This window comes from Coregonus lavaretus (genome assembly GCF_964263955.1).
Source record: "Coregonus lavaretus genome assembly, chromosome: 5".
In the NCBI taxonomy this organism is placed as follows: Eukaryota; Metazoa; Chordata; class Actinopteri; order Salmoniformes; family Salmonidae; genus Coregonus; species Coregonus lavaretus.
This window is the reverse complement of record NC_139992.1, coordinates 65809318-65831859: the sequence shown is the minus strand read 5'-3', so window position 1 is coordinate 65831859 and position 22542 is coordinate 65809318. Positions and strand designations below refer to the sequence as shown.

The following is a 22542-nucleotide window of genomic DNA, read 5'->3' as shown; positions in this document are numbered from 1 at the left end:
TATCACTTACACAGTGTACAAAACATGCTTTTTCCATGACATACAGTAGATTGACCAGGTGAATCCAGGTGAAAGCTATGATCCCTTATTGATGTCACTTGTTAAATCCACTTCAATCAGTGTAGATGAACGGGAGGAGACCGGTTAAAGAAGGATTTTTAAGCCTTGAGACAATTGAGACATGGATTGTGTATTTGTGCCATTCAGAGGGTATGGGCAAGACAAAATATTTAAGTGCCTTTGAATGGGGTATGGTAGTAGATGCCAGGTGAGCCGGTTTGAGTGTGTCAAGAACTGCAATGCTGCTTGGTTTTTCACGCTGAACATCAAGACAGGTCCACCACCCAAAGGACATCCAGCCAACTTGACACAACTGTGAGAAGCATTGGAGTTAACATGGGCCAGCATCCCTGTGGAAAGCTTTCGACACCTTGTCGAGTCCAAGCCCCGACGAATTGAGGCTGTTCTGAGGGCAAAATTATGTGCAACTCAATATTGGGAAGATGTTCCTCAGTGTATATATTTTATTAAAGCCAATGAAAATAAAACACTTGATAGTTCATAATAATCAAAGCTTTGTTTTTGGTGAGGTATCACACACACACACGATAGTACCTAGCTACCTACTTATGGCATATTGCTGGTGAATTATTCCATATCCAGCGAATATGTGTAGGCTACCTACAGCTTTGAGACCGTTAATGCCTGGATGTTTTGCGCCACCTTGTGTAGGCTGAGGTTATTATATTTTATTTACAGGACTAATATCTATCAACAGTGACAAAAATGGTGTCATTAATGCGCACACTCTACGACCATCGATATGAAGTGTATTGGTGCGCGCTCTCCCCTACACTACTAGCGACTTGCTCATGGGATAAAACCATACGAATATATAACAGGAATGACTTCTCGGAGCTTCTGTTTTCGCCTCTGTCAGGGCACGGCTATGGAGTTCACTGTTTCAGTTCGTGGCACCTACCTGTCCAGCTGCTCCACAGACGCGTCGACTATTTGGAGTTGGTGACAGGTGAGCTAATGGCAAAATTACAGCATCCTGGCCACAGCCCCGTCAGGGTGTGATCGCTGTCTCCCGACTCCTCCCCCTGCTGTCCGGGAAATCAGATGGAACCGTGGCCCTTTGGTATTTTCACTTAGAGTATATAAACTCCTCCCTATGTCGCATTGCCCTGATGCCCTTAGAGATTAGAGAACCAATCTTCATAATAGTAATAAATAAAACATGTATAGGTCTAAGGGAAATTCTTGTAAATACATATCCTATGATAATAAACGTATGTTAAATTTACAAATAATGCCAATGGTCTCTAAATAAAAAAAAAACATCCTATTGCTTGTCCTCATTGATCCAACCTAATCAGCATAGGTAATCTTCATAGCAGGTGTAAAAGAAACACATGAATGGAGTCCCCACATCTGGGTTTCAGGGGAAATGGAAGCTAGATTAAAGATACTGTATCACTGAAAACCGGATGTTTCCGTTTTTTACAGACTCCGCATAGGCTATCAAAATGGTACAAATGGTACATCATATTCCACTGTTCATCTTCCCAGGTCTGGTGCCGTGACAGAGACCACAGGGATGGCGTGCTGCTTCACTCTGTGTGGTCAGAGGTTTGTTACAGGGTGTACACGTCTGGAGATATCAAAGTGTGGGATCTGGACATGAAGCAGCTCCATGCGGAGAAGGACGTCCATGACCTGGGGGTGACCTGCTGCCACTTTGCACCCGAGTTTGACATTGGTCAGATTAAAACATACGTCAGTTACGTGATCCTCTCCTCAGGGCACCCTTCTCTTCAACACATTGGGATAGTGCCCTGTTGAGGTGTAAAACTGAGAAAAGCCATAAATAGGTTCAATCCCAAATGACACCCAATTCCCTATATAGTGCATTACTTTTTACCTGGACCCAATAGGGTGCCATTTGGGACTCAGACTTAGTACGGAGAGTTAAAATTCAGACTATAAATAGCTTTGTTTAGAAACCCCCTTTCTATGGCATTCCTAGAGCTTCATGGCAGTCTCTGTGGGGACTTGAATAAAGAAAGAACCATTGGAAGGTTTTATTATTATAACCAAATGTTCTAACCACACAGTTATTAATGTCTCATGATGGAGAGTCAATGCGCCGGGTTTGTTCCACCGCTCCTTCATAGATGGCACTTCAGTGCAGTTTCGATTGGCCTCCTGTGGACAGGACAGTCAACTGAAGATATGGATCGTATCACAGCATGTTATAACGCGTAGGCTGGCCTGGCCTCTGTTACACACACACACACACACACACACAGGAATAGATAAAGAGATCGAGCACAGCATCGTCAACCTTGAATTGTCTGCACTGAAGAAAATAATTGCATTAGTGTTTTAGAACAAACAGCATCAGTGCTGAAAATAATACTCATCAATAATAGATTGCTTTCAGTCATATCAGATTGAAGACCAGCAAGTATCTGCCCAGTGGGTTTAAGATATGTTTCAATTTGAAAATCAATAAATGTATCCAAACATTGTTTATAGTTACTCTTCTGTATTTCAGACACATACTAGTTCTTATAGAATCCAATATCTGGTCTTTGTTTTGGACTGTGATCATCATCTGATATACAGTATTTTGATATATCTGCCCATTCCATAACCGTAGCCTACAGTCAACAACCCAATGAAAAGCATACAAATGGAAGCAATAATGCCCTTTAACAAACCACAAACACTGCCATCAATCAATCAAATGTATTTCTGAAGCCCTTTTTACATCAGCAGTTGTCACAAAGTGCTTATACAGAAACCCAGCCTAAAACCCCAGAGAGCAAGCAATGCAGATGTAGAAGCACGGTGGCTAGGAGAAACTCCCTAGAAAGCCTGGAACCTAGGAAGAAACCTTGAGAGGAACCAGACTGTGAGGGGTGGCCAGTCCTCTTCGGGCTGTGCCGGGTGGAGATTATAAGAGTACATGGCCATTAAGGCCAGATCGTTCTTCAAGATGTTAAAACGTTCATAGATGACCAGCAGGGCCACAGTGGTTATAGAGAGTGCAACAGGTCAGCACCTCAGGCCATGAATTGAACAAATATTAGAATGAGCTGAATGGCCAGATAGTAGGCTTCGCATTACCCTTTGGAAAGTGGTGGATGGTCTAGTGCTACTTATACAGTGGCTAACCTGTCTCTGTTGCTGTGGTAACAGCAGTTCCTGGGTGAGATGTGATATGTGCATCCTGAGTGGTGTTCCACAGGGATGTGTTGTGGTGCCTTTGCTTAGAGCAGCAGCACACTGAAGGAAGCACACAGCAGCACAGGGAATGAAACCAGAGAACATGTGCCACTCATAGGCTACAGAATGGGCAGTGCAGACCAAGTTTATTGTACCACATTCAGAGGAAATTGTCTTTTGCAGATGGACTTAGCCGCATTGATGGAATTTTTTTAGTCAAACAATGTCGGTTCTCTTTTGTGTCAGTAACCTTTCAATTGAACTGGCCTTCTGCTTCCTGGTGCTGATGTGCTATTATTCATGTTTCCTTCCCTTTATTTTCCTGTAGTGTTTTTGTGTGTTTTAGAAATATAATTACCTTCTCTTTATTCACTGTGAATTTTAACAGCCACATGGCCATCACTGCTTACTCAGCCTGTAAAGGCAAATGAAAAGCAATTAAAAAGAAGCAATTACTGATTTTGAATCTTGCCAGGAGAAAAAAATATAATGTAGATCAGATGAATTTTAAAAAGGACAACAATTGTTTTACCACAGTGCTTGGTTGTCAACCTGCAAATAAATCATTTGGCATAACTTAATTAAAATGCACTATGTATAGTGTATAGCCTACTCCTAAAGGGACAGTCCAGCCAGGATTAAATCCAAGGCGTGTTATAGAGCAGTGCACTGGACAGCTGACAAATGCACTTTATAAAGGTGACAGGCAAAAGTCTCCATACAAACCATAACATTTATATATAAAGCTCCTTAGATTAAAAAGCGCCTTGGATTGAACCCCGGCCTCAGTGTCCAGAGTGTTGATCAGTGGTTACTGGCAGCCTCTCTCTAATTTGTTAATCCAGCTGTGGTTGTGGCCAAGGGCAGGGGGCAGGGATAGTCGGAGGGGTGGTCAGTGGGACAGACAGTCAGACAGACAGTCAGACAGACAGTGGGGTGTGGGTGATAAGGTCTTTTCTACAGGAGGTCTTTGTGAGTTATTGATTCTCAGGCTGTGAGATGCAGCTGCACCACTGTGACTGGCCAGTCGGCCCCTGTGCTCTCCTGTATCTTCTCTTCTGATGGAGAGCTGCTTGTCTCAGGGTAAGGCCATCCGTCCTCTCATAACCCAAGCCTTAACCCTAACCATAGCTCTGGTCCATGGTGTTTGTGATGCTTGCTAATGCTGAACCTTCACAAACGCCCTGGACCAGTGCTACCCTAACCCTAGGGTTCTTGTAGGAATATATACACAGTAATTACATCAATATAATATAAGGTGTGACCAAATATTTCTTAAATCCCTATTCAGTTGGAATAAACTGTTGGTATACTGGAATCACATACATAGTTGCTTTTAAATAGTGCTGTTCTCCTATTTGACCACTAGGGGGTCTCTACTCTGAAGCCTTACATAGCAGAATTTAATGATCTCAATAATCTGCTGCTTGTGTTAGTTGGTGAACTAGAAGTTTTGCTTCATTTCTGTTCTTTCTGTGTGATTATTTGTATATTGTACTGATGAACTGTTGAAATTAATAAAATAAAATAAATCATTGTTGTTTTTCAACAGCTCCATGGATTAGACAGTGACGGTGTACAATGTGGTATGCAAAACAGTCTTTGATGTGGTCTTAGTAAGTTGTGTTTTGCTTTTTAAACAGATGTATCCATCCACACACCACTGTTGCTCTGGTACAAATCACAGTCTCTAAACAGTTAGAAATGCCAGACATTCTTCTTTGTCAATGTTTGTTTATTCTTCCTTTGTAGAGCAATGGAGTTCTTCTTCACACTTTGAGCCAGCAAACTAGGTACCAGCCTGTTACCCCCTGTTGTTATATAACTCACTGTAACTGTATGCATCAAACACATTGAATTCCTGTGCTCCTCCCTCCCTTCCGCCCTCTCTTACCTTTGTGACAGCCAGTGCATTCTCTCCAACCCTGCCATGGATGGTCACTGGATCCATGGACAAGACGGTCAAGAGCTTCAAGTTCCTCGGGGTCCAAATTACTAAGCACAGTCGTGCGCGCATGTGTGGACCTCAGGAAGTTGAAAAGGTTTGGCATGGGCCCTCAAATCCTCAAAAAGTTATACAGCTGCTCCATTCAGAGCATCTTGACTGGCTGAATCACTGCTTGGTATGGCAACAGCACCACCCTTGATCACATGGCGCTACAGAGGACGGTGTGGATAGCCCAGTACATCACTGGGGCCACCCAAGCCATAGACTGTTCTCTCTGCTTCCGCATGGCAAGCAGTACCGTTGCATCAAGTCTGACACCAACAGGCTCCTGAACAGTTTCTATCCCTGAGCCATAAGACTGCTAAATAGCTAACAAAATGGCTACACTGACTGAGTTGACCCTTGTATTTTTATTTTTGCACTGTCTCTATGCACACTCACAGGAGTCTACACACTCACGCACACTGACACTCCAACACACACATACCATGCACACATTTATACTGACAACACACACACATTTACATACAATTTTAATTTACGCTGCTGCTACTCTGTTTATCATATATCCTGATGCCTAGTCACCTTACCCCTATACATATCTACCTCTATCACTCCAGTATCCCTGCACATTGTAAATATGGTATTGGATCTGACCCTGTATGTAGCTTCTTACTTTGTCATGTTCTTCTAATTTCGTATTTCTTATTTTTATTTATTTTGTGTTTTTGTTCTACCTTCTGTTATTTTTAGTATTACATTGATATTGATTACTGCATTGTTGGGTTTAGAGCTTGCAAAAAAGGCATTTCACTGTACTTGTGCACATTACATTAAAACTTGAAACAAAAAAGCACTGCACCAGAATGCAGCTGTGTCTTTAAACATCAGGGGGACAAGCTAGACTAGTGTTTACAGAGGGTTTCCTTCTGAGAGTGGGCATGTTGACAGAGCACATTCCAAGCTCTCTCTATCGCTCTATGAACACATTCTCCTTTGAAAGTGATTTTGTGTTTTCTTGTTATTTCTAGCTGAATCCAGGAATACCTCATGTCAAGGTAAGAACATACAGGAAAATGCTCTTATCATTATTTCCAGTGATTGGTGCAATTGTGGTGTAGATATGGGAGGGGATGAACAGGAGACGGGGGTTGGGGGGGGTCCTCCCCCAGAATTTTTGACATTTTAAAACGCATTTCCTGCAATTCTTCTCAGCTTGACATGACTGATTATGCCTCTCGAGGGGTATTTTGAAAACACAGTATAAGTGGAAGGATAAGTGGAAGTCTCTCCCCCAAAAAAACTTTGGGGGGGGGGGGGGGAACAGCTAACTTCCTGCATTTCAACACAGAAACATTTGCAGTTTATTCTATTCTACACATTTTGTCATTAGTCTGAGAGAAAATGCATTTTTAAAGCTAATTTCGTGCAATTATACACATTTTGTAATGGGGCAGACAGTAAAAATACATTATGATGACTTGTAAAGTGAGAGATGATGATGAAGAGGCCAGTCCAAGAGTGGAACCCCTCCAGATAAATAAAAAACCCTCTCCAATCTTGGCACAGCTTCCCTTACCCCCCAGTCAGCTACAGTAGGCTCCAACGATATTTACACTCACCGGAGTTTATTCGTTCACAAAAATGGATCGCTCCTACAAACAGGGAGTCACATGGCCGTGGCTTTCTATATAAAGCAGACAGACAGGCATTGAGGCATTCAGTTACTGTTCGATTGAATGTTAGGTCACTCGTTTTGCCCATTCCAAGTGACTTTGAGCGTGGTATTATTGTCGTGCCAGACACACCGGATCAGAAACGGCTGCCCTCCTGGGCTTTTCACGCATGATGCGACAAACAGAAAACATCCAGTCAGCAGCAGTCCTGTGGGCAAAAACAGCGCGTTGATAGGAGAGGTCGAAGGAGAATGGCAAGAATCATGCAAGCTAACAGGCGGGCCACAATCAGACAAATAACGGTGCAGTACAACAGTGGTGTGAAGAACGGCATCTCAGAACGTACAACTCGTCGATCCTTGTCACGGATTGGCTATTGGAGTAGACGACCACACCGGGTTCCACTCCTATCCGCTAACAGCAAGAAGAAGTGGCTCCAGTGGGCACACGATCACCAACACTGGACAATTGAGGAGTGGAAAACATTGCCTGGTCTGACGAATCCCGGTTCCTGTTGCGTCATGCTGATAGCAGAGTCAGAATTTGGCGTAAGAAGCATGAGTCCATGGCCCCATCCTGCCTGGTGTCAACGGTACAGGCTGGTGGCGTTGGTGTACCGCCGTCCAATCTTCTGTCAAGAGTGCTGTAGGTGGGTGTAGTGGTGGAATCAAACGCAGGACGCCGAAGTATAGTCCAAAAGACTTTAGTTCAATTTCCAACAAGGAAAATACGAACACACTTGCCCGAAGGCGAAACTACGCACGAAGGCGACAAAAAGAAAGGCACACTAAACATGTGCGTAAATGCTCCAACGCAGTGGAGTGAAGCTCAACCGAGCGAATATGCGAATGACAAGCACAACACACGACAGACATAAATCAATCACACACAACACTAGACAAACACAACGAGAAACTTATAGGACACTAATTACGCTAAATGAGAACAGGTGTCACAACAAACAAACAAAAGCAAACGAACATGAAACATACAACGGTGGCAGCTAGTATTCCGGAGACAACGAACGCCAAAGCCTGCCCGAACAAGGAAGAGAGGCAGCCTCGGCCGAAACCGTGACAGTACCCCCCCCTTGACGCGCGGCTCCAGACGTGCGCCGACTCCGGCCTCGGGGACGACCCGGAGGACGCGGAGCAGGGTGCGTCGGGTGCCCACGATGGAATTCCGTCAGGAGAGACGGGTCCAAAATGTCTCTCCTCGGCACCCAGCACCGCTCCTCCGGACCGTACCCCTCCCACTCCACTAGATATTGGAGACCCCCCATCCGACGTCTCGAATCCAAGATGGACCTCACGGAGTACGCCGGTGCCCCCTCGATGTCCAATGGGGGCGGAGGAGTCTCCCTGATCTCACTTTCTTGGAGTGGGCCAGCTACCACCGGCCTGAGTAGGGACACATGGAACGAGGGGTTAATACTTTTATATTCAACAGGTAGTTGTAATTTGTAACACACCTCGTTCAACCTTCTCAGGACTTTAAATGGCCCTACAAACCGCCGACCCAGTTTCCGACAGGGCAGGCGGAGGGGCAGGTTTCTGGTAGAGAGCCAGACTCGATCACCAGGTGCGTACACCGGTCCCTCACTGCGGTGGAGATCGGCGCTCGCCTTATGACGTCGGAGGGCCCGCTGCAGGTGGACGTGTGCAGCGTTCCACGTCTCCTCCGAGCGCCGCGCCCACTCATCCACCGCAGGAGCCTCGATCTGGCTCTGCTGCCAAGGTGCCAGAACCGGCTGGTAACCTAACACACATTGGAAAGGGGTTAGGTTAGTGGAGGAATGGCGTAGGGAATTCTGGGCCATCTCGGCCCAGGGAACGTACCTTGCCCACTCTTCCGGCCGGTCCTGGCAGTATGTTCTAAGAAACCTACCCACATCCTGGTTCACGCGTTCCACCTGCCCATTACTCTCCGGGTGGTAACCCGAGGTGAGGCTCACCGAGACCCCCAACCGCTCCATAAAGGCTCTCCAGACCCTGGAGGTAAATTGGGGACCTCGATCAGACACAATATCCTCGGGTACCCCGTAGTGCCGGAACACATGGGTGAATAGTGCTTCGGCAGTTTGCAGGGCGGTAGGAAGGCCCGGCATGGGGAGCAAACGACAGGCCTTAGAAAACCGGTCCACAACGACCAGTATAGTGGTATTCCCCTGTGAAGGAGGAAGGTCAGTAAGGAAATCCACCGAGAGGTGAGACCATGGTCGTTGTGGAACGGGCAGGGGTAGTAACTTACCCCTAGGTAGATGTCTAGGCGCCTTACACTGGGCGCACACCGAGCAGGAGGAAACATAAACCCTCACATCCCTTGCCAACGTGGGCCACCAGTACTTGGCACTAAGACAGTGCACTGTCCGGCCGATACCAGGGTGTCCAGAGGAGGGTGACGTGTGAGCCCAATAGATCAATCGATCCCGAACCTCGAGCGGAACGTACTTCCGACCCTCCGGGCATTGCGGTGGACTAGGGTTGGTGCGTAACGCCCGCTCGAGCTCAGCATCGACCTCCCACACTACCGGTGCCACCAGACACGACTCCGGCAGTATGGGAGTGGGCTCCACGGACCTCTCCTCCGTGTCATACCGCCGAGACAGTGCATCTGCCTTACCGTTCTGTGACCCAGGGATGTACGTGATCTTAAATGTAAACCGGGTCAAAAACATATTCCATCTTGCCTGACGAGGGTTCAGCCTCCTCGCTGCCCGGATGTACTCCAGGTTACGGTGGTCCGTCAAAATGAGGAAAGGGTGTTGAGCCCCCTCAAGCCAGTGCCTCCACACCTTTAGGGCCTGTACCACGGCTAACAGCTCCCTGTCCCCTACGTCATAGTTTCGCTCCGCCGGACTGAGCTTCTTAGAATAAAAGGCACAGGGGCAGAGTTTAGGTGGCGCGCCTGACCGTTGTGAAAGCACGGCTCCTAATCCGGCCTCAGACGCGTCCACCTCTACCTGAAATGGCAAAGAGGGATCCGGATGCGCCAGCACCGGGGCCGAGGTAAACAGGTCCTTCAGCCTCCCAAACGCCCTGTCCGCCTCGGCAGACCACTGCAGACGCACCGGACCCCCCTTCAAAAGAGACGTGATGGGAGCTGCCACCTGTCCAAAACCCCGGATAAACCTCCGGTAGTAATTCGCAAACCCCAAAAACTGCTGCACCTCCTTCACAGTGGTTGGTGTTTGCCAATTACGCACGGCTGACACCCGGTCTACCTCCATCTTCACCCCTGACGCAGACAACTGATACCCCAAAAAGGAGACCGACTCCTGGAAGAACAGACACTTCTCTGCCTTAACATACAGGTCGTGCTCCACCAGCCTCCGCAACACTTTGCGCACCAGGGCCACATGCTCGACACGGGTAGGCGAGTACACGAGAATGTCATCTATGTACACAACCACCCCCTGCCCCTGCATGTCCCTGAAGATCTCATCCACGAATGATTGAAAAACTGACGGAGCGTTCATCAACCCGTATGGCATGACAAGATACTCGTAATGGCCCGAGGTGGTACTAAAGGCTGTCTTCCATTCATCGCCCTCCCTGATGCGCACCAAGTTGTACGCGCTCCTGAGATCTAATTTAGTGAAGAAACGCGCCCCATGCAATGACTCAGTCATGGTCGCAATCAGCGGGAGTGGATAACTGTACTTCACCGTGATCTGATTGAGACCACGGTAATCGATGCACGGGCGTAAACCACCATCCTTTTTCTTCACAAAAAAGAAACTCGAGGACGCAGGGGAAGTGGAAGGCCGTATGTATCCTTGTCTCAGAGATTTGTCTATCTAAGTCTCCATAGCTTTCTTCTCCTCCTGAGACAGAGGATACACATGGATCCGTGGGAGCGCAGCTCCTGCCTGGAGGTCTATCGCACAATCTCCCTGCCTATGGGGCCGCAACCGCGTCGCCCTCGACTTACTAAATGCAATAGCCAAATCCCCATACTCAGGGGGAACGTGCAGTGCGGGCACCTGGTTTGGACTCTCCACCGAGGTAGCCCCTACGGAAACGCCCAAACATCGACCCACACACTGGGCAGACCACTCCATCAGAGCCCTCTCCTGCCACGAAATAGATGGGTTATGGGTACTCAACCAGGGCATGCCCAGCACCACCGGATACGCAGGCGAGTCAATCAGAAATAGCTGAATCATCTCCTGATGACCCCCCTGCGCACACATCCTAAGTGGCGCAGTGACCTCCCTGATTAAGCCCGCACCCAACGGACGGCTATCTAGGGCATGAACGGGGAAAGGGACATCAACAGGAAGAAGGGGAATCCCTAAGGCTAAACAAAACTTCTTATCAACAAAATTCCCAGCCGCGCCTGAATCTACCAGCGCCTTATGCTGGGAATGAGGTGCTACCTGTGGAAAACGCACAGGTATACAGAAATGTGCAACAGAGAGCTCTGGGTGAGTGGGGCGCCTACTCACCTGGAAGGAATCCCCAGTGCGGGACCTGTCATCCTCTCCCCTAGGAGGCCATCCCCAGCACCTAGCCGCGGTGTGTCCTCCCCGACCACAGTTGGTGCAGGAGATGGACCCCCTCGTAAGCCGACCCCTCCTCTCTCTAGCGCCAGCGCCCCCGAGCTCCATGGGGCACGGCTCGGAGGCGCTGGAGGGTGAAATGGACGGACCCCCCTCGGAACGTCCGCGGGTAGCTAGCAGGTTATCCAGCCTGATGGACATGTCGACCAACTGGTCGAACGAGAGGCTGGTGTCCCTACAGGCCAGCTCCCGACGGACGTCCTCGCGAAGACTACATCTGTAGTGATCGATGAGAGCCCGCTCATTCCACCCTGCATCTGCCGCTAGAGTACGGAATTCGAGGGCGAACTCCTGGGCACTCCTCCTCCCCTGCCGGAGGAAGACCAGACGCTCCCCCGCCGCTTTCCCCTCCGGGGGATGCTCAAACACCGCCCTGAAGCGGCGGGAGAACTCGTCGTAGGTGATGGTATCCGCGTCGATCCTCCTCCACTCCGCGTTGGCCCATTCCAACGCCTTCCCGGAAAGGCAGGAGATCAGGGCGGACACGCTCTCATGTCCCGAGGGCGCCGGGTGCACGGTGGCCAGGTACAGCTCCACCTGGAGAAGGAATCCCTGACACCCGGCCGCGGTCCCATCATAGGCCCTCGGGAGCGAGAGTCGAACTCCTCGGGGTTCCGGAGCAGGAATGGGCTGACTGGCCGATGGTGCTGGCAGGGAGGATGGCGGTGGAGGAGCCCCCCAGCCTCGGATGGTGGTGATCACCTCCTGCAGAGCGGACCCCATCTGCCGGATCTGGTCACCTTGTTCATGAACCTTGTCCTCCAGCGTCGCCTGGGCTGCTGCAGCTCCTGCTGATTCCATTCTTGATGGTGTGTGATTCTGTCAAGAGTGCTGTAGGTGGGTGTAGTGGTGGAATCAAATGCAGGACACCGAAGTATAGTCCAAAATACTTTAGTTCAATTTCCAACAAGGAAAATACGAACACACTTGCCCGAAGGCGAATCTACGCACGAAGGCGACAAAAATAAAGGCGCACTAAATGTAAATGCTCCAACGCAGTGGAGTGAAGCTCAACCGAGCGAATATGCGAATGACAAGCACAACACACGACAGACATAAATCAATCACACACAACACTAGACAAACACAACGAGAAACTTATAGGACACTAATTACGCTAAATGAGAACAGGTGTCACAACAAACAGACAAAAGCAAACGAACATGAAACATACAACGGTGGCAGCTAGTATTCCGGAGACAACGAACGCCGAAGCCTGCCCGAACAAGGAAGAGAGGCAGCCTCGGCCGAAACCGTGACATCTTCAGTAACTGCGTGATGCCATCGCGTCAGCATGGATCAACATCAATGTGGAACGTTTCCGACTTGTAGAATCCATGCCCCGAAGAATTCAGGCTGTTCTGGAGGCAAAGGGGGGTCCGACCAGGTACTAGACGGGCGTACCTAATAAACTGGTCAGCGAGTCTACATAACCTTCCCCTGAGCCAGTCAGCCACAGAGACGCTGGGTGTGTGTCTCAAATGGCACCCTATTGCCTGTATAGTGTACTATAGGGTGCCGTTTGGGACGCTGTGGAGAGAGGAGTTGTTACTGTATAGTACAGGCAGACTTGATAAGAGGACACTTACTGTTCTGGTATGTTTTGACTCAAATTGCTGCTGCTGTTTCACATAACATCATTAAGCCTCCCTCCACATGTATGCTTCTGAGAGTGGAATTCAATGGGGAAGTCAGTGGTAGTGTTACTTTGCCAGATGGACAAGGCAGCGATAGTGAATGACTAGAATAACGGATAGAGAGAACAAAAGATAGAAAGCGATGGAGGGTGAAGGGAAAGGAGGGAGAGAGGTGAGGAAAAGCAAACAACACTGTGTTAATGAGAAATACCTCCAGTAGTCTCGCTGTTATCATTCAGCTGCCTAATAATGGGAAATGTAAAGCATGGTGCATTGTGGTGTCATTAGCAAGCACTGCGCACAACAGTGCGCATTTTATCTTAGCAATACATGAAAAATGATAGCCGCTCGCACAATGTCATGTGAAGGTGACCTCTGATGAACAGTGTGCCTGCCAAGGCCAGAAAAACACAACATTGTCAGGGGGAGGGAGGCTCTGAGGGAGACTGATAAATATTCCCAGGGCATGCAAATGTGATTACAGTGCTGTTGATAAAAAGAGGATGTATATTTGAGTGAACAGGTTAGAAAGCACTAGTCTGTCTTTTATCGCTGCATGCTAGAATGAATGGTAATTTGCTATCAGCACCGAAGGAGGGCCTTCTTTTTTGGGAGGTATTTCAGTTATTCTTTTTTTCCTTATTTCTTTCCTCAAACAAACACATTGTACAGCATAAAAACATTGAGCATGACATCCAGACATACCCTCCAGTATAACACACATACACAATCTAATTCTACTTCAGCATCACGTAAGCTACAATACAAAATTGGTTCACAAGCACAGTATTACCATACAACATGGGCCATCACCTCCCATTCCAAGAAACGACATACCAAAAAAAGATTCGATTCTTTCATTTCTACCAGTGAATCTAGCAAGCAGTTGTTCATAAAATGCCACTTCCAGCTTTGATTCTATCCACTGTTCCAGAAGTTTTTTTTTTGTTTAGTTTAATAATTCAACCATTTAAAAAAACAAGCACACATAAAGCCATACATGCACATGAGTAAAATCATCGAAGATAACACACAATAAAGTCTGGGACTTATTTCCATTGTGGTCCTCTTGAGACAAGATGGCTAGGCAAGATCCAAGACGGTTGAATACAGTATGGCAACGAGATAAGAAAACAAATAACAGAGAAGAAGAACATCTCATCATTGCAGTTACATCATAGGGGTCATTCATATGGGCACAGAAGACATCAAACTGTTTTTTACTTTATTTTTAAAGCTGCCCAGAGAGGATGTCATTCCACTCTGAGGCTCCAGTATACAAGAAAGTACCTTTCCCAGCATTACTCCTGAACCTGTATAAGCACACATTAGCAACACCTGATCTGGTGCTGTGATTGTGTGCATCCCTAACACAGTGAAAGTAATCAGTTAGATATCTGGGCGCAGAACCATAAATACTCCAGTAAACCAAACCCAGTCTAATCTGGGACACCCTAGCCTCAACAGGCAGCCAGTTGAGTTCCTGAAAGCAGCTCCTGCCTATGTGAGTACGTGGACTACCCTGATCAGCTTATTCTGGGCTATCTGGAGCTTCCCCTTCATAAGCTTAGATAAGCCCCCAAACCAGGAAGTACTAGTGTAGTCAAAATGGCATTGAATGAGGACAGTGGCTAGCACTTTCATGGAGTCCTTATCAAGCAGCGTGGACTTTCTAGCCAAAAACGTAGTCCTGGCATTAACCTTCCCTAGCACTTTAGTGGCCATGCTCACACCTCCCAAGCTTCCATCAAGGATGCATCCCAGGTAGCTAACAGAGGTTTTAGTAGTCAGCACCTCACCCCCTAACTCCACTCTGATTTCAGAGGACCTACTCATTTCAGGTCTGGATCCAAAAAGAATTGCCTCAGTTTTACCTAAGTGCAGAGATAGCTTATTATCACCAAGCCATTTGCTAATGTTAGTAAGCTCTGTGCTAAGTATGCTCTCCAACATAGTTTTACTTTTGTGAGACACCAGAAGTGTAGAGTCATCTGCATAAAGGAAAATACTGCAAGAACAAGCATCTTTCATATCGTTAATATACAGTAAAAATAGTAGTGGCATGGCATTTCCAAAGTCTAAGGATCAATCTAGCAGCTGTAATGATACCAACAGTGATCAGTGCAAATTCTTCATTTGCTACATTAGGTCATTCTGTTCTGTCACCTAAGAGACATATTCTTGGTGAAATTGGGATTGTTGGTCCTGACCATTCTCCCAAATATTTCAGAATATCCTTCCAGAAAGGTAGCACTAATGTACATTCCCATATTGCATGTAAGAATGTCCCTATGTCTTTTTGACATTTCCAGCACATATAATCGTTGATCAACCCCATCTTATGAAGCCTTGAGCTTCCCCGTGGCTTCCCTTATGTTCCACCCTGAGTTAGCCGAAATCTTTAACAAGGGATCATCCTCAATTTCACATTTAAGATCAGTTTGCCACATTGTCCTAAGGTTTTTACAGTCTTTACTGTGTAAATGACTAAATATTGAGTAACAAATGGCTCCTTTATGTTTGGGTTTATTCCCGATATTCCACTATTGGATTCTTTCCTGGATTTAATTATATAATATAAATATAATATGCCATTTCGCAGACGCTTTTATCCAAAGCGACTTACAGTCATGCGTGCATACATTTTTGTGTATGGGTGGTCCCGGGGATCGAACCCACTACCTTGGCATTACAAGCGCCGTGCTCTACCAGCTGAGCTACAGAGGACCACAGCTGGTTAACAGACATTCCCTCAATTGTAAATATTTCCAGAAATGTCCCTTGTCTCCCATATCATATTTTCGGTATTACAGAAGCATACCTTCATTGTATAGATCACCTACAGTGTGTATTCCTTTCATTAGCCATTGTTTCCAGTACACAGATTTCTTCCCTATCCGTACACTTGGATTATGACACAATGAATATTTTACATCTTTTACATTTTTTGTCATTTAGCAGACGCTCTTATCCAGAGCGACTTACAGTTAGTGAGTGCATACATGTTTTTCATACTGTTTTAGATGCAAAATTCCACATATGTTATGTACTGTTCTCTACATCTCTTTTGAGTGTAACAAAATTGGATTGGGAGTTTCAACAAGACTTTCCCCAGAAATATTATGTGACATAATATCAACAGGGCTGAAAGGATACGTTAGCTCCCGTTCTATTATGATCCAGTCCAGACCAGCATCCTCTTTACGCCAATGCTTTTCCAATTAGCCATTTCAAATGATAAATTATACAATTTATCATCTGGTAAAGCCAAGCCACGTCTATCCTGTGGTGAACACGTCTTCGTATTGAGGGATGGCCTTCTTTGTGTGGAATGTGTGGGAAGTGTTTGTAGGAATCTGATAAGTAGTATTGCAGGAAACAGCGGGAGTGAGCGGGAAGGACTCGAGGGGGCATGTGGGAAGGCCCGTCCTCCCTTCCTGTGTTTGTGCGTGTTCCCCAGGAGCAGGAAGGAAGCTGTCAGGACCAGGTCACTCAAGGCTGCTGGTGAGCGATTGGCCCGAGGACATCTCAGCCTGGCTGAGTGAGGAGGACATTGAGGAGCTGGTCACCACTTTCCCAGCCAACAACATCGACGACCCCATGTCTTTGATGTGTTGGACAACATTCCATTCATTCCGTTCCAGCCATTACTATGAGCCCGTCTTCCGATTTAAAGTGCCACCAGCCACCACTGCATGACACTCACAACACACATATCCCAGGCATGTCTGACCTGAGGTCTCCACTCCTCATTAGTAATGAAGGGACCCAGGAGTGGACCAACAGGATTTACTGGTTTATCCTTTATTACAGTGCTTTTCTATTGGAATGGAATGCATGCCACAGAGGCTTTTATCTGTGTTCTAATCTTCCCACAATGCTCCCAAAATACAATTGTAAATCTGCTTTAAGGCTGCCAAGCTGTGACTTTCCTACCTCCAAAATGTCCCATCGGCTATTACTTGCTTCTATAATTTGCTTGTGACAATTTCATCAGATGACTTTAGATAATCCCTCCGAAAATGAGATTTGTGGATTTGGACAGAATTAGCTTTTTCATGCTATTACCTCAACCATGCTTGCTAGAAAGAAAAGTATATGTTTATTCTGTGTCTTCACTGTGATATGATTGGAATAGATTGAGATAGTGTCATACAGACTATAGTTTTCGGAAACAGTCTGCATCATTAACAATGAATCAGGACTAAGGAAACAATACGTTTCTAAAAACCCACTGTCCTTCCGCTGTGCATACTGTATGATTGCCTGAAGATGCTGTTTGTGGATACACACTGAAATAAATGAGATTCTCACTGCGCTCCTTCATGAAATATTCATGAAAAAAGTTATTCACAGACATCGTTCACCACATCTCTGTAGCGGCTTAGGGAGGCTTCTCTGGTACAACAACCCACCATCTACAGCTAACATCAGTCTGCCACATTACAGTGTATGGCGTTTTGTCAATGTAGTCTTGGTACAGTGATTGGCAACTGTGAGGGTTAGTAAATAGCTAATAAAGTGTATATTTTCGCAAACAATCATGAATGTCATTTCATTTGCGGCAATTCAGGCATAAAGAGTTGTGCTATTCTCTTATCCACATTAGTAAATTGAATGACTAATGGGTTCAGCAAGTCATTGAAAGAAGACATTTTGATTGAGTACTTTCCCTGACTACTGTCCCCACAGGGATTTAAACCATTTGTGATTGCAGTGCCCTATCTATAGTGCTGTATCTGCACTGGGTTTCCTCCAATCACATTGCTTCTCGGGGGGGTGCTTCTGCTTGATTGCAGGTGAGGGCAAGTTAATTTAATCTATCAAAATGCTGAAGTCATCATAGCCTAGTGCCATAATCTCAGTGACGTGTGGCAGGTGGTGTGGTTCCTTTCTTTCCCTCCGCCAACACAGCTGCCTGTCTGTTCCTTACCTCAGCTCTGGTGTGTGTGTGTGTGTGTGTGTGTGTGTGTGTGTGTGTGTGTGTGTGTGTGTGTGTGTGTGTGTGTGTGTGTGTGTGTGTGTGTGTGTGTGTGTGTGTGTGTGTGTGTGTGTGTGTGTGTGTGTGTGTGTGTGTGTGTGTGTGTGTGTGTGTGTGTGTGTGTGTGTGTGTGTGTGTGTGTGTGTGTGTGTGTGTGTGTGTGTGTGTGTGTGTAAAGGATCTGTTTCCCTTGAGCGCCGAGGCACTAGGCAACTTAACCTTGATTAACAAACAGAGCATTCCATATGTAGGAGCAGGTCTTCCACAGGAAGAGGTCTGATTGGGGAGCTGATCATTCCTTGGTTTACATCCTGGTCCCTGCAGAACGGCCTGACAATGAGACTGTCTACAGACATGCAGCTCAATGCTGCTAAACATAGGCCTTCCCTGAATCATCAACACTGCAGCCATGGACACTATCTGTAGGAGGCAGGCATCACTGTGGCTGGGACTCTCATAAAGGTGGCCTATTGGCACCTGCTGTTGACATACTGGTACCCACCTCAAATCTCTGGCCCTGGAGATGCACTATTCAAACCTATTCCATTGTGGGACTGTAGGCTTTAGGAGTGAAAATGCGAGTGAGCAGCGGTTGCTTCGCTGTGCGCCAAGTGATAGCGTACATCTTCCTGGTAACTGGCTCTCTAACTGTGGAACGTTCCAACACTTATGACAGATCCAAGAAATCCTCAGGAGTGATATTCACTTGCCTGCTGCTTTTGAAAAGCAGAGCTTTAAAACCATCTACAGGCTGTGAATCATCAGACTCCTTCCCTCTGTTTCTGTGAAGACGGATGAAGGGGAGTCCCAGTCAGATGTATGCATCTGTATCTTATCGGGGAAACCCAGCAGTAAGGAGACACGTTTTATTGAACAGTAGATGCTCTCACCACCGTGACATTGGGTTTCCTAGCACAAATAATGAGTGCCTCAGAATGGCTTTGCCCTTCATAAATGTCCACACACGATGCGTTCTGTTCTAGGGAAATGTACTGTTACGGTACGGTAGGAGTACATTTCCCTAAAGCTACCTCCAACTCCAAATGACTCTGGATGGTTTTACCACAAATAAGCACTCTATTCAATCTGTATCGCAGAAGTTCAGCATCAGAGCGTGATTGAAATTTAAAGGCAAGACTGCATTCATTGTAAACACTGCATATGTCGGCTCAATCGGAAATGACTTTCTATCATGCAATTTCTATCGCACACTCTGTAATGCTTCAGCGCTACAGATTGAATAGTGTCTTATAATGTTACCATTGTTTTGCTGTAGAGTATGTGGGTCTCCGTGGTAAAGTCTTGAGGAAGGTCGAGGCTCTGAAAGCAGCGTTGACGGGACCAGATGCCCCAGATGAGTTCCTCTGTCCCATCACCAGAGAGGTGTTGAAGTACCCTGTCATCACTGCAGGGGAGGGAGAGGGCATCAACACATGTGTCACATATACGTCCTTGTTCATCAATGCTAATGTAGCCTATTTATTTTTTCTTCTTTAATACACTGTACTGTAACCTGCTCCAATTATTATACTGTACGTAGCCTATAAAAGTAATTATGTCAATGTCTGACGTATAAAATGTGTCTAAAATCAACAAATGGATATTCCTATGAGAAAGATTGGTGCACATGAGTAATGCCTTTCTCTGAAGAGCCCACGTTTCAGAATCAAGCCAAATTTGTACAATGTGATTACTGACAATCGGTTCATTGCACAGTTCTATACTATTGATTAAATTAGGGTGATTATCCATGAATGAGTGATATGATATGTCATGTGCATAACTTTACATCATTTGTGCAATAGGATTTTGTTGGAATAAACTAAACTGGAGTCTGAATGGCCTGCTTATTGTAAATCAGTGGAGGCTACTCACTAAAATTAGTGAAACATTTAAAAAGCTACTGTATCATTTTTAGATAAAACTATACTAAATATACTGAACAAAAATATAATCGCAACATGTAAAGTGTTGGTCCCATGTTTCATGAGCTGAAATAAAAGATGCACAAAAAGCTTATTTCTCTCAAATTTTGTGCACAAATTTGTTTACATCCCTGTTAGTAAAAATGTATCCTTTGCCAAGATAATCCATCCACCTGACAGGTGTGGCATATCAAGAAGCTGATTAAACAGCATGAGCATTAAACAGGTGCACCTTGTGCTGGGGACAATAAAAGGCTACTCTAAAATGTGCAGTTTTGTCACACAACACAATGCCACAGATGTATCAAGTTTTGAGGGAGGGTGCAATTGGCATGCTGACTGCACGAATGTCCACCAGAGTTGTTGCCAGATAATTAAATGTTAATTTCTCTACCATAAGCCGCCTTTTAGAGAATTTGGCAGTAAGTCCAACCGGCCTCACAAACGCAGACCACGCGTAACAACACCAGCCCAGGACAGCTTCATAGACACATGCATACAAACACACAATAACATACGAACTATAAACACATGTAAACAAGGATTTTGTGTTATAGATATGTGGTAGTAGAGTAGAGGCCTGAGGGCACACACTTAATATGTTGTGAAATCTGTATTGTAATGTTTTTAAAATGTATAACTGCCTTAATTTTGCTGGACCCCAGGAAGAGCTAATGGGGATCCATAATAAATACAAATTCACCTGCTGGATCATCTGAGACCAGCCACCCAGACAGCTGATGAAACTGAGGAGTATTTCTGTCTGTAATAAAGCCCTTTTGTGGGGAAAAACTCTTGGCTGGGCCTGGCTCCCAAGTGGGCCCACCCATGGCTGCGCCCCTGCCCAGTAATGTGAAATCCATTTATTAGGGCCTAATTTATTTATTTCAATTGACTGATTTCCTTATATGAACTGTAACTCAGTAAAATCATTGAAATTGTTGCATTTATATTTGAGTTCAGTATATATTCACATCACCAAATAATTGATTAAAACACACTGTTTTGCAATGAAGGTCTACAGTAGCCTCAACAGCACTTTGTAGGGTAACACCATGGTGTAGCCAGAGGACGGCTAGTTTCCATCCTCCTCTGGGTACAGTGACTTCAATACAAAACCTAGGAGGCTCATGGTTCTCACCCCCGCCCATAGACTTACACAGTAATTATGACAACTTCCGGAGGACAACCTCCAATTTTGTCCACCCAATCAAAGGATCAGAGAATGAATCTAGTACTGAAAGCATAAGCTTCAGCTAGCTAGCACTGCAGTACACAAAATGTGGTGAGTAGTTGACTCAAAGAGAGAGAGAGACAATAGTTGGACAGTATTTAACAAATACATTTCTTCAAAAATGAAGGAGAAGCAAAAGCGAGAGGGAGAGAGAGAGCGAGCTAGCTATATTTCCTAGTATTTTTTTTCACTTTTACTTTCACTTACTTAGCTAGCTAGCTAGTTTGGCCTACTCAAACACCCGTCTTAAACACCCGTCTTAAACAGAGAGGGATGCTATGTTGGCTATCCAACCCTGGAACTCTTCCAAGTCAAGGTAAGCTTTTGGTTTTATTAATTTATTGCCACCGAGGCCCGCCGGTGTAACTGCTAAAGTGCTTGCTGACTGGACTGCATGATTGTAGCAGGTTTACTATTTAATACGTTAGTTATATTAGCTATGTTGCCTTTGACGTTAGATAATATGGTGACAATGATGTAGGCTGTGTGTAGCGGTTAGCGGTTATGATATGAAGGTTTGGCTTGGAAAGGTTTTTTCGCCTGGTCACAGACAGCTGATGTGTTGTTCACTGAATACCACAAGCGAAGGGAAAAGGTGAGAGGAGAAGAGCGCTTAGATGCGAAAACACATTGCAACGAGCAATAGAAACTCTCGTTTGTAACTGTTGGACTAATGATTACGCCCTAGATCAGCTAGATGAGTATAGGCGGTATTGAATGTGTCACTGTCGCCTTGATTACAAAAAATTATCTTGACCTGTGCACCAACGTTGTAAACTTTCATTCATAGGCTAGGTTGTAGCAACCTCATGATGGATATAGGAACATTTGAGTATCATATAGTAGCCTAAATCTATCGATGTTACATTGAGCTGGGTGAATGGAATATAAATGACAGTCATCCAATATTCTGTAATAGAAAAAAAGCCATTCTCATAAAATATTTTATCGTCCTCCCTCATCTTAAACGGCACCGGCCGCCACTGATGTACTGTATATGCAGTATAAACATGTTGTTCTAAAATGTATTGTCGAACTTAGCTCTGGTCCAGGTCGTTAGTGTCCATTCAAACGCTCACTAATGCCCTGGACCAGAGCAATGTCGAACTGTGCCCCTTCTTTTCCCTGCCACAATGAGAGCCAGAAGGTCTGCGTTTTCTCAGTGGGACTTTATTTCCCCATTGTGGGTATGGCAGTAATGTTCTATTACAGTATGTGATTTATGGGTAACACAGCTCACAATACTGGAAACATGGCAACCATTGCAAGTAACATGCATATTAAAATATTATCGATGGCCCCACGCCCCCCTAAACCTTTTTTGTTTAAATATTTTTTAC

At 45.7% G+C, this 22542-nt stretch overlaps 1 pseudogene across 1 annotated transcript; it reads left to right on the top strand.

The window, feature by feature from the left end:
• The first annotated feature begins 786 nt into the window (after nt 1-786).
• On the top strand, nt 787-19540 carry LOC311129320 (WD repeat, SAM and U-box domain-containing protein 1-like; annotated as a pseudogene). Its single transcript has 9 exons — nt 787-1159; nt 1576-1765; nt 2181-2267; nt 4229-4320; nt 4790-4823; nt 4990-5030; nt 5132-5371; nt 16523-16566; nt 19320-19540. The product of its transcript is annotated as a WD repeat, SAM and U-box domain-containing protein 1-like (transcript).
• The last annotated feature ends 3002 nt before the right edge of the window (nt 19541-22542 follow it).